This window comes from Medicago sativa, chromosome 3, assembly GCF_051527215.1.
Source record: "Medicago sativa cultivar Bolivia chromosome 3, Bolivia_mono, whole genome shotgun sequence".
Classification (NCBI taxonomy): domain Eukaryota; kingdom Viridiplantae; phylum Streptophyta; class Magnoliopsida; order Fabales; family Fabaceae; genus Medicago; species Medicago sativa.
The window spans coordinates 101,244,220-101,257,175 of record NC_140751.1 but is presented as its reverse complement, the minus strand read 5'-3'; the positions used below and the strand labels follow the sequence as shown (position 1 = coordinate 101,257,175).

Below are 12,956 nucleotides of genomic sequence, written 5' to 3'. Positions count from 1 at the left end.
ACTAGAGTTGTACTTCTACGTTTCCCACCCAAAAGACCTTAGTATATAGTTTAATTGATATGACATGGATAAGTTAGATACATGTGCAAATTAAGCAAATAAACCAATTTTTTTTTAATTGATATGACATGGATAATTTAGATACACGTGCAAATAAAGCAAAGAAACCAATTTTTTGAGCTACATGACATAATTTGAGTTAGGTGATGTCATTTAGTTAGAAAAAAACATTTTTTAGACATGAATTATCCCTTAAATGTCACCGTCTATTATAGCCATATATATACACAATATTAGTCGGATCAAGAAATCACAAAGAGAGAAGAAACAATGGAGAAAGAGAATCAAAGAGTGATAATTGTTGCAGCAGGTCCTTCTGGTCTCTCTGTTGCAGCATGTTTAGCAAACCAAATCTATTCCTTACATAATCCTCGAAAGAGAAAATTGTTTTACTTCGCTATGGAAAAAATATTCATATGATCGTCTTCATCTTCACCTCAAAAAGCAATTTTGCGAGCTTCCTCACAAACCATTCCCACCTTCTTTTCCATCGTACATTCGTAAAGAAAAGTTTTTACAATACTTAGAAGACTATGTTACTCACTTCAAAATCAATCCTCTGTATCACAGAACAGTGGAGATGGAGAATGCAGAGTATGATGAAGGTTCTGAGAAATGGAAGGTGAAGGCTAAGAATAAGGATTCTGGTGAGGTTGAGGAATATGAAGGAAGGTTTTTGGTTGTGGCTAGTGGTGAAACTAGTGATCCTTTAGTACCTGAAATTGAAGGGTTGAAGAGTTTTACTGGGAAAGTGATTCATTCAACTGAGTTTAAGAACGGGAAAGAGTTTAAAGATGATCAGCATGTTCTTGTTGTTGGGTCTGGGAATCCTGCAATGGAAGCAAGGTAATTGTTATTTTCAACATCTATTTCATTTCACTCGTATATGCCATGTTTTTTAACTTATGGTTGTCTTATTTTTATTTTAATACACACAAACTCATAAAATTTAAAATCGAACTCATTTATAATCTGTCATTTCTCATTGGGTAGACGCATATAAATGTTTGCCCAAAGCACCAATAGATTTTTGTATCATGTGCTGTCTATATTTTAATTTAGTTATCTCATCAAATTTATACCTACCTACTCTGTATTTGTAATCTATCATAACAAAAAAAAAAAAAACATAAATTTTTTTTTGAGGAAAAAAAAAACTTAATTTGTGATGAAACATAATCAAATGATTTTTTTTGGTAAAGAAACATATCAATCTTTAAGACTACCGAGTAAAAAACCCTTTTGTTGTTGATGAAACGAGTAAAAACTTTTTAAACATTACTAATTCAATTGTTTTTGATTTTTTTTTTGGTGGTGATTCAGTTGTATTTGATTATACTCAAATATTTTTGGAGACAGTTTATTTGTTTTCCCTACATATTCCCTCCACGGAAGGTAGTAAGATTTTTGTTTAGAATTGCATGGATATTTGGGATAAAAACAGAAAAAATTATATATTTAATATTTTAACACGTATATCTAGCACAAAATTATTTTTACAATAGATATATAATGACTGAATTAATGTGTAGTCTTTGATCTTTTTATAATTATGATATGATATGGTTTATGATGATCGATCATGTTGTTTAAGGGATTTGATTTGGCGTTTTTTTTTCCTTTGATTGTGATATGTAAGTATATATACATAGATAGATGTGAAGAAAATTATATGATTGTGATTGATTATGTAACTTTGGTTAAACTATTGCTTAAAAGAGTACTATTAGTTAGTTTGCCTGTCACGCTAAGATATACTTACAGTAAAAAATAAAGTGCATACAATGAATGCAATGCAATGTGTAGGTTCACATTTTGTCTAGGGGCATGCTGAATTTGGGATTGTTTCTGATGAAGTATTTGTCAATGGAGATGGTGGATTCGGTGATGGTGATGGTGATGGTGATGCTTAGTAAAATGGTTTACGGGGATATCACGAATTATGGGGTTGGTAGGCCTAGTGAGGGTCCCTTTTATATGAAGGACAAGTACGGCAAGTATCCCATTGTTGACGTTGGAACCTTTCACAAAATTAAGTCTAGAGACTAGAGAGTTAAAGGTACGTTAGAGATAATTGACATTGCATTGGTTGCTTTGGTGTAACTCGAAAGTTTCAATCATCAATTTGATCTCTAAGCTATTAAGTATGTGTTTGGTTTGGCTGCGGTAAGAATTGATTTTGATAGAATTGAGTTCGAGAGAATTGATTTTGGTAAAAAAATTGAGTTTGGTATGAATTGATTTATGTTTGGATACATCAATGACCAAATTGATTTTAAAGGTGCAATGACCAAATCATCCTTTAAGGTCTAATTATTAAAATATCAGATCTTCTTTCCCATGATAATCGGAGTGTTAACACACAAAAAATATATTAGATAATTATTGAAATTTATTTTTTGTTATTAAAATCAATAAAATTGGTGAGAGGGTGTTAGTTTAAGGTCTAAATTGGTTTTTAGACCAATTTAGTACGGACTAAAAACATATTTAAAATCAAAGGTTAAATAAGAAATACTTGTGATTTTATAAGAACTAAAAACATATTTAACCTTTGATTTTGATAGTTTAAGGATCAAATTGGCGAGAGGGTGTTAGTTTAAGGTCTAAATTGGTTGTTTCTACTAAATTGATTTGTTTTAAATTACAAATTAACACTATACATCTTATGAAAAATTAGAGTATGTTAACAAAAATCTTCTCTTAAATATTATGAATAAAATATTATTACTACTCTCGAAATATATGTCATTCTAGGAAGAAAAAAAAGTCTTATTTTTTATACTTCATTTTATAATATCAATTCAACATTGATGTTTCTTTTTTTTATTTTACTATTTATTATTTATTACACTCTCTATTTTTAATTTTCTTAATTTATATTTCTCATAGGTAATTTTATAAAAATAGTCGTAATTTATATATTAGATGTGTAATTTACTGTATTTTTGAATTTATGAACAATACCTAAAATAACATTTAGATGGGGTATTTATTCGCATAACCAAATTTATTTAAGTGAGAGGTTATCTGACTATAAACAAGGTTCAATGTCATTTTACTAAAAAGATGAAAAACTGACTTCAAATGTCAATTCGCCTCGCAAAGTAGCTCGTTCGAAGAATAATTCAGATTCAAATAATGAATAACGATATAAATTCACATATAGTATTGAGTTAGTATATGAATGAGTTTTATTTGAAAAGTGTAAAATATAACTGTGGTTGTTGTGACGTGACGAATGAGCATTATGTTGTGGAGTTTTTTTTTCTTCTGCCCTCCATGTGAAAATAATTGATAGGACTACCCCTTGTTGAAAAATAATGATGCAAATGCCCTTGTTCTCCTTATCAATTGGCGAACATCACTTTTTTTAAAAAAATATTCTTCTGTTTGATGTTTGATTTGGCGAGCAGCCATTTTCTTATTTACTTTTTATTATCATGTTTGTTGTTGGTTTTAACGAACAACCTTTTATTGTTTTTTTTTTCCGTTTTGTTTTATTGTTTTTTTAAAATAATTTCTTTTATTTTTTGGTTGAATCACAAAAGTGACAAAAGTTATTAAAAATTCACACACAAGTTGAGAAGTTGGCGTTTGAATCTCGATCACGGCGTCCGATTTAGCAATTCTTTTAATTATATGCAGGCTTTTGTGCGGTACAAAACAATAGGATATTGTATTATATATGCAGCGGTCACGGCATCTCGTCATTTTTTTTTGAAGGAAGCATCTCGTCATTTTTGTCTATCAACCAAAATATAAAATAAATTATAAAAAAATATAAACAATGAAAAAAATAAAAAAATAAAAAGGAAAAAAGGCTGTTAGCCAAGCAATAGCAAACATAAAATAATAATAATAATAATAATAATAAATATGCACATGTTCGCCAAACCAAACATCAAACATAAAAAAATTTAAAAAAAACAGTGTTCGCCAAATGATACCAAGAACAAGGGCAATAGCATCATTATTTTTCAACAAGGGGTAGTCCCATCAATTTTTTTCACATGGAGGGCAGAAGAAAATAAATTTCTTATGTTGTGTGTTACATTAAGTTTTGCCGGCGGAAATAGAATGCGTAAGTGGCAAGAATGTCCTCATTAAAAATGGCCAATTGCACTCTTTTAACTCTCTTATTTTTTGCACCGGCTTCAAGAGATCTCCCCACAAGTGGCTTAAGGTTTTGAAATTTTCTTATTAGATCATTTTTAATCAAATTTTTAATTGTATTAAATATTATTTTTAGTAAAATATTAAATTTTCTTTTGATGATGAATAGATCAACATCAACATCAGCAACAACGGTAAAATGTTAGACAAAGTTTCTATTTCTTGTAAAGTTAAAAAAAATAGTTTTTTAGAAGACATGTTTTATATTTGTTGATTCCTTATCAATTTTTTTTTTTGACAAAAAAGGTATTTTTTTAGACACAAGTTAGCAAGACTATTTATTTTAATATATGTTACATGAAAATGGGAAATGTATAAATGTGATCATATATACATTGATATATGCATATAAACTAATTAATTATATCTTTGGAGGGGGATGATTACCTTTTGAATGACGATGGTATTCCCAAACCAAATTACCCTATTCATTGGAAGGGAAAGAATGGTTTATATTGTGTTGGACTATCAAGGAGAGGTTTCTATGGAGCTGCTGCAGATGCAAAAAATATAGCAAATGATGTGAGGTCCATCATGCAAAATCTATGAAATTCAGAAACAGTATTAGATAGCAACTCTAATCATATTGCCCGTGGTTAGGGATGTCAATGGAGATCTGTCGGTGCGAATTCTGATGGGAAATTTCCTGTTCGAAACTCCAAAGTTGATGATGAGGAATGTTCCATTATATTTTCGGGGATGAGTATCTGGAAAGTACCCCGCCTTGTGGATTCCCCGACCTCGAGTATAAAACTCTAATGTAAATACTATAATACCCTCCTCAAGTCCTCTTGTGAATTCTATAATACTATAATCTACCGATAAAAAAATTATCATTTCATCCAATTAATCAATTTCATCCACATATTAACCGAAATAGCTAGAAGGTCCTTGAATTTTATAATGTTCAATCGACTTAGTTTCTGCGTCAAGTCTTGTTGTTAACGCTGCTGACATGTAACGTTAGTTTGTGACGTGAAGTTCCAAGTAAGTTTCCACGTATGTGAGGACGAGTTTGATCGAAAATTTTGGGAATTTTAACGAGAATTGTTTTGATTGAAAATTTTCACAGGGACTGTTTTGATTTTTTTGTTTTTGGAATTGTATTAAATCTTGATTGTAATAAAAAAATCATCAAAATAAAAAATTCTTCAAATCCATAAACTCTTCAATGTTCAATTCATACATTCTTCAACATCTTCTTTCCTTGAAAACTCACCCTTTGTACCATTGAACTTCCTCCCCCCATCAAAACCACCACCACTGTCACCACAACTCCATTCTCCCCTTTCAACCCGAACACAAAACACCAATTTTTCACCTGCTTATAAAAAAAAAAACCAATTTTTCACCAGCATTCTCAAAACAGTAACACCAATAGAAAATCCACAAAAACATTTTTAAAATAAAGATCAACAAACCATATTGGATCATCATTTTTTAAGTGTCATAATCACAATCTCGTTCTTCTTTTCTTATTGTTTAAAAATACCGTCCAAAACAATTTATATCGTTGTTGTTTTGGAAGAGATTCACTATGTATGGGTAGTTGTTAGAAACATGGTTTGGCTTGATGAATCTTTGTTGTTGGTACTGCAAATGGGTTAGTCCCATTAGTTTGGAAGAAATTTAGGACTAAATCAGAACCGTTGGAATGAGAGGGTTTTTGATTTTGCTTACATAAGTATGGTTTAGATTATAGGGTTAAATATGTTTTTGGTTCCTGTAAAATTGGAAACTTCTAAGTTTAGTCCTCACTTAAATTTAATAGCTTTTTTAGTCCTTACAACAAAAATTTACTTATAATTTTGGTCCTTGCTAAAACAAAGTTTCTTAAATTATGCTTAAACTCTTGAATTTTTTAACGATTTTTTTTAGGCTTGTTTAGAACACTACGAAAGGTTCATTTGCTAAAATTTAGAATTTTTTAACAAGAAATGAATTAAATATGAATGTTTTAAAATGACAAAAGTTCAAGATAAAAAGTAACAAAAATCTGGATGTAGAAATTAAATTTTGCAATAATTTTTTGCGGAGTAACTTTTAGTAATGTTCTTAACATGTCTCCAAAAGATTGTTAAAAAACATAAGAGTTTAAGCATAATTAAACAACTTTTGTTCAATATTTTTTCTCTCCTCTAAAAAAATTTATTTTTTGAAAAGCTGCTCTTAACAGCTTCTCATTTGAAGCTGTTTTTAGACTTTTTTTAAATTTTGATTTTTTTTTTTAAAACTGTAACAAACGGATGCAATATTCTTAAAAGTGATTTTTTCTTTAAAAAGTTATAGCAAACGAGCTCTATATTTTTATATTTACTTATTATCTAGTTCAATTGCGATTCGACTTATTGAATCTTGGTCTGAAGGTCTCGTCAATTTGACCATGTTCTGGTTTTCAAAATATTTCTTTAACTATATAAATATAATAAATAAGTCCTCGTGAGCTTAGCTCAGTTGGTATGGACAATGCATAAAAAATATGCAAGGTCCGGGGTTCGAACCCCAGCCACCACAAAAAAAATATAATAAATAAATTTTAATAATAAATAAATTTTAAAGTATATGAAATTCGTCAATGTAATATTTAAAATATATGGAAAATCATCTATTTAATTTTTAACATCTTAAAAGCGATAATTTAAAACCCTAATAATAAATAAATTTTAAAGTATATGAAATTCGTCAATGTAATATTTAAAATATATGGAAAATCATCTATTTAATTTTTAACATCTTAAAAGCGATAATTTAAAACCCTACTTATAAAAATAAGGGTTAATTAAGTATATGTTTCATATAAATATTCAGAATTATGTTTTAGTCTTTATAGAAAAACACACACATCCTAGTCTTTGTAACATTTTTCTTTAACATTATTAGAGACTTTATAAGGATTAAAAATGTTGATGGAGAATTTTGCAAAAGTTGAAAATGATAATGATTTTTTTTTGCGTTAATTCTTCGTTTTTCAAGGAAATGACTCAACTCATTAACTATTTGAACTCAATTGCTTAATATATTTTTTTTTTTTCTAATAGCCTAGCAACATTTAATTGTGCTCCAACAACATAAAATATTTTACTAGTACTAAAAATTATTTTGCAACGAAATTGTGAATGTTTCATGCAACATTTATTTAATTAACATTCCAAATAAAATAAAAAACGATGATCTATCGGAGGTGGAGTCTCCTTACAGGTCCGACGGCTCTCGTCGCTGGTGTGGTGGCCACTGTCGCCGTTGCAAACTTCATATTGGTCAAGAATGTAATTCTCTCTCTCTCTCATTCACCCCTTTTATGCGGTTGATTCATCCCTGTTTATATTTGTTGAAAAAGATTGATTTTTATAGATGTAAATGATGATTCATGATCCGGGTTTCCAGTAATTTAATCAATTTCATTTGAGGTTGTGAGGGTTGGATTTTGAGATTTGTCATTGAAATTGTGTAATTTGGGTTGTTTCGTTATGTTAGCTGCCATTAATTATGATCATTTGATTCTTTTTTATTTCCGAATGAAGCTGAAATTCTGGGTCACGTTGATTAATTTTGCTACTTCGTTATGGATTTATGGAAAATTCATTTGTTTGATTGCTTCCTAACGCTAGGATTTTCTCCTCCAAGGAATTTAAAACACGTTATTGAGCTTGGTTTGGGTGTAGTAGTAACATGTATTTTATGGGTTATTTTTTTTCCTTGAGGTAATCAAACTTATTATTATTTCAATTGCAATAGCTTGTTGCATACAAGTATTTTATTGATTAATTAAGTGATTTCACGTTGCTGATTAATTTTCTAGCTGAAGTCTAAGCATAGTTTTAATATTTAGTTATGGAAGGAGTGATTTAATCCCTTAATGTATTGCATATTAGGATTAGTCGCTAAGATAGGAGGATTATACAAGAGAACCGTGTTTGATTTAGGCCCTGTTTAGATATATACAAGTACCTAAATTTGCAGTTTATAGCATAAGTACATAGCATAAGGCCCACCAGAAGAAAAACTAAATCAAAATCCCCTTGGGAAGGTTACAAAGTGAGCATCTCCCAAAAGAGAGTTAGAAATAAAAGCAGCAATGGACATAAACATTCTACAAGGGACCTAATTTATATGGCGTAAGAGGATTCGGAGAGGTCTTAGGCTTATATGGCACGCAACGATTTGGGGTATTTAGCAAGCTAGGAATCAAATTATTTTCAACAATGAGTCGAAAGATGTGGAGTCTATTGTGGAGGATATTAAAGTGCTATCGTGGCTGTGGTGCTTGAATAGACTAAAAATTTCAACTTGTCTGTACTACGAATGGAGTTGGAATCCGAATGATTGCCTGTTGAGAAAATAGTTTGCTGTAGGGGTTTTTTGATGTAGGTGCCTTGGTTAATCCCTTCTGCTACTCATTTGGAGCGGCTGCTGTCATAGTGATCGGTTGTGGAGGAGCCTTTTTTGGCTTGTCTGTGCTGCTGTTTTCTGCTGTGGGCGTTTTTGTGTTGGTATCCTGGGGAGTTGCTGGAAGTGTGGTAGCCTTGTTGGTAGATTTTCATCAATTTGGTGCTGATAGTGAGGCAGGGGTATGCGTTTTCTTTCTTGGGCTTTTAGGGAGCAGTAGCTAGTTTCTTGGGCATAGAATTAAGTATTGCATAGAATTAAGTAATGCTTTTCTTCTTGCTGTATGTATATTCCAGCCTCACAATTTGTACTGTTGTGATGCTGTTTTAATTTTTGGCCTGGCCTCTTGGTTATTTGTTTGTAAGGTTGTGTGGTTTAAGGTGTTTTAGAAGGTGTTCCGCCTATATACGGCGCCTTGGTTTTAGCCATTTTTGGCTCCTTCCGCGAGTTTTTGTGCGTCTTGCACATCTCATCAAGAATAATATTAGCTGTTTCAGAAGAAGAAAAAAAAAGGGACCTAATTTAGCTAGAGTATCCGTCACTTGGTTAGCCTCTCTTAAAACATATGGTTAATTCTGACATGATCAAAATTGACCATCAAATCCTCAAGACCTCAACCATCCTGACCAAACCGCGACAAGCGTGGGTCAACACACGACCTGAGTTGATGGCATTAATTGCTAACAGAGGATCTGTCCCTTTCTCCTTTGCAAGTTGTAGACTCCAAACAACTGCCCAAAGCCCCGCTTTAATCACAGAACATGAACCCAAATTTACTGCAAAGCCACAAAGAAAAACTGTTTTTGTATAAGCTGTTAAGTTATTCTGGATAGCTAGATGAAATCAGCTGAAGACAGTTTATGAACGTGTCATAAGTTGTTTTTATAAGTTCTTCTCAACAGCCTCACAAGTGCTTTGCCAGGTAATAAGTTCAAATAAGCCAATCCAAATAGGGACTCAGTTCTTGATTTTATGCTGTTCAATTGTATTTTCACGTTTTATATGCATTGGGACGCGAGATTTTGTATAGTAACACCCGACCAAACACACTATTAGTGAGGTCCAATGCAAGGACTATCCATTTTGCAGTAATACCTACAATAACTGTTATCCTGCTAGGTGAGATTGCTTAGATGAACAATAACAGTTCGTCGAATGGTTTATATTCCAATGTTTTGAAGTTGTTATGTCTCTCCTATCCACAATATTTTGGTTGTGTTTTTCCCTAAAGAGTTAAATATTATGTGATTGTAATTTACGTCTTTTATTGTACTTTCCAGGACCCATTTACCAAACCAGCCGAGAGGAAGTTTGGTGACCAACCTGCAACCAAGTAGTAGGAAATATGTCACAGTGGTTTGTATTTTGATGTAATCTATACAGTTGATTTATGAGCCATGTATGCCTCCTTGCAAGACATGTTCGCTAGTTAATAAATTCTGACGTGTCGAATGAAGTCTAGACTCTGGAGTATGGACTCTAATCCACTTCTTTTATAGATAGATCTCTATTCTAATGTGTCCTGAAATGCAAGACAACAGTTAAACAAAGACAGGCCAAATATCCATTGCTTCCAATTTATTTCTCCTTAAAATTCACAACACTGAATTTAGTATTTTTGTTTTCATAAATAATAATAGGCTAGATCACTTTACAACAATTTTAATGTCTTCAAGTTTGATTCATCAGTGACATGTTATGCTAAGCAACTGTGAAATTGTCGCTCATTTAACAGAATGTGATGTCTCATTTCTTCTTCTGTTTTTCTTCAAAATACATATAGATGCATACATTATTTAATGTTGAATGATACGAAAATCAGTTTTTTAGTTAAGCTGCTAGCTTACCGTGGCGATGGTATTCTTTATGTTCCTATTTTTGAAGAACTAATGTATAGGATTTGATCACTATCAGTAACTTTCACAAATTTCTAACTTTATTAGAAGGATATTTGTACTTGTTCTTGATAAAAATAAAAGTTCCATCACCACCTCCTTAATATTACTTTTTAAGAAGTCATTTTATCCATCTACAATCAAACTGTAGAGTGCTCTGAGAGCTTCAGTTACTCTTGTTTTCCCTACAGACTGGATTCAAATGCCATGCGTTTTTAGTCCTTGAATTGGCATCCAACCTTTTGGTATGAAACTAACCCTGTTCAGAGATGCTACTCACATGGCATGATGTGTCAAGAGCATTGAAAAGGTGAATTTGACTCAACTTTAAGGGGATATTTGGATCGACAAGTTCATTAGTCACTTATTAAGTGTTTATTGTATAAAGCCTTATGTGTAAGATGTTTCTACAATTAGATAGGGAATAAAGGTAAACTCCGCACAAGTTCTGAATAATTTGTTATTGTAAGTTATCTTGGAGAAATTAGAAAAATAAGCTGAAATCACCATATAGTTATATAATGAGCTATTTTTAACGAGTTTTGCTTTTCCAACCTTATATATTTATTATTATTATTATTATTATACAAATCTAAATAAATTCTTTCAATCCACCCCTTTAAACAAGCTTTAAAAATTGAAAGCGGAATATCTTTCTAATGCACTTAATCTGGTGCAGGAAACTCCAAATTCTTAAAAGATGTGAAACCTCCATCCACAGCCAAAGTATGCCCGCTGATATACCTAGCATCATTAGATGCAAGGTAAAGTGCAGCATTAGCAATATCATTGGGTTCACAATTCGCTCCTTTCAGGACTCCAACATTATGAACAATTTCTACAAGTCGCTGCGAATCAAGATGTGGATATATCTGATCCATTTCGCACATGACAAAAGGAGTAGGAATAGCAAAAGGCGATATACAATTGACTCGGATTTCATGCCTGGATAGCTCTGAAGCCATGGATTTAACAATGCCTATAACCGCAAACTTGGATACAGAGTATGTATGCTGCGCCATCCCTCCAATCACACCAGTGACACTGGCAGTGCATAGAATGGATCCAGTTCCACGCGGGATCATTACACGCGCTGCATGCTTGATGCCAGCCATAACGCCACAAACATTTATTTTCATGACTTTGTCAAACGATTCTAGATCGAGGTCAATAACGTTTGGAGGAGTTTTGCAGGGTATCCCTGCATTGTTATACATGATATCAAGTTGTTTGTATTCAGAAACGGCGAAATCAACTGCATCTGATATGTCTGATTCTTTTGTGACGTTGCAAGTTATGAAGGTAGCATTAGGTCCTAGTTCTTTTGCAGTTTCCTGGCCAAGTTGTTGTTGGATATCAGCAATAATTACTTTTGCTCCATTATTGATGAATTTTCTTGCTGCAGCTTTTCCTATTCCACTAGCTCCCCCAGTTATGAGTGCTACCTTGTCTTGTAGCTTCCTTGACCACCACATCAAACGTAAATGAAAAGCATTTAACAATAAACAACAAAGATCCTTTTGATAATATTTACTTAATGTTGAGCATCATTTGATCATCCTCTGTGGTTTCTTTGGTCTAACCTCGGTCGTTTGATTAATCTAATGACTAAGAGTATTATATCATGGTCGTTAAATCAATCAGCCAGTCAAGTTTTTATCAGAATAAATAACAGTTTGCCATCCTATGGATAAATAAAAAAGGAAAATGTAAACTAAAGACAAAAACTGAAGGCTTGTTAGGCCATACCTTACAGTCTGAGTAGACAATAATCTGTTTTTAATAATTAACAGAAACACTGTAAGCTGAAAACATATTCACAAAACTTCATATATGCATCCAAGATTAACCAAATTAACACTACAGAAGTTGAAAGATATTCAATAGTAGATAACTGGAAAAATACAAACAGAACATCTTATACTTAATTTTTTTTAATCATCAACTGAAAGTATAGATAGCTGAGAAAGTAAATTTATTAAATAGAGAAAAGGTGAAAGCATAAAAATGAGGTGTAAAACATGATTTTCTGCCAAAATGAATCAGATCTCACACACTGGAGTGTAATGTAGTTTGAGCCTCTGACCTTTTTCCTTGCATCCCCATAAGACAAATAAAAATTAGAGAGAAAAAAAAAAGTGACTTTCAATGGTTGTTATAGAAAAAGATACTGCAAGGGTAATTTGCTCGATGTGGTTAAGGAATATATATGCATAGGAGTAATAATTTTGTTATCAAACAAAAACCTTTGCTCGATGCAAACCTTCACTTGATACTGTGAGAAGAGCTTTATGCAGTGTGAAATAAAAATGAATAGAATAAAATGCAAAAGGGGCATTCCGAGAATTGAACTCGGGACCTCTCGCACCCTAAGCGAGAATCATACCACTAGACCAAATGCCCAATTGTTATTTTGTTTTCGCATTTATTTATTAACTA

General features: G+C 31.9%; 1 non-coding gene and 2 pseudogenes across 3 annotated transcripts; 1 reads left to right on the top strand and 2 right to left on the bottom strand.

The window, feature by feature from the left end:
- Positions 1–330: 330 nt before the first annotated feature.
- Positions 331–2,002, top strand: LOC146942982 (putative indole-3-pyruvate monooxygenase YUCCA10; annotated as a pseudogene). Its single transcript, XR_015032921.1, has 2 exons — positions 331–906; positions 1,867–2,002. The product of XR_015032921.1 is annotated as a putative indole-3-pyruvate monooxygenase YUCCA10 (transcript).
- A 9,008-nt stretch (positions 2,003–11,010) lies between these two features.
- Positions 11,011–12,111, bottom strand: LOC146942981 (zerumbone synthase pseudogene; annotated as a pseudogene). Its single transcript, XR_015032920.1, has one exon. The product of XR_015032920.1 is annotated as a zerumbone synthase pseudogene (transcript).
- Positions 12,112–12,848: 737 nt separating this feature from the next.
- On the bottom strand, positions 12,849–12,920 carry TRNAP-AGG (transfer RNA proline (anticodon AGG)). Its single transcript has one exon. It is a non-coding gene; the product is annotated as a tRNA-Pro (tRNA).
- Between the last annotated feature and the right edge of the window lie 36 nt (positions 12,921–12,956).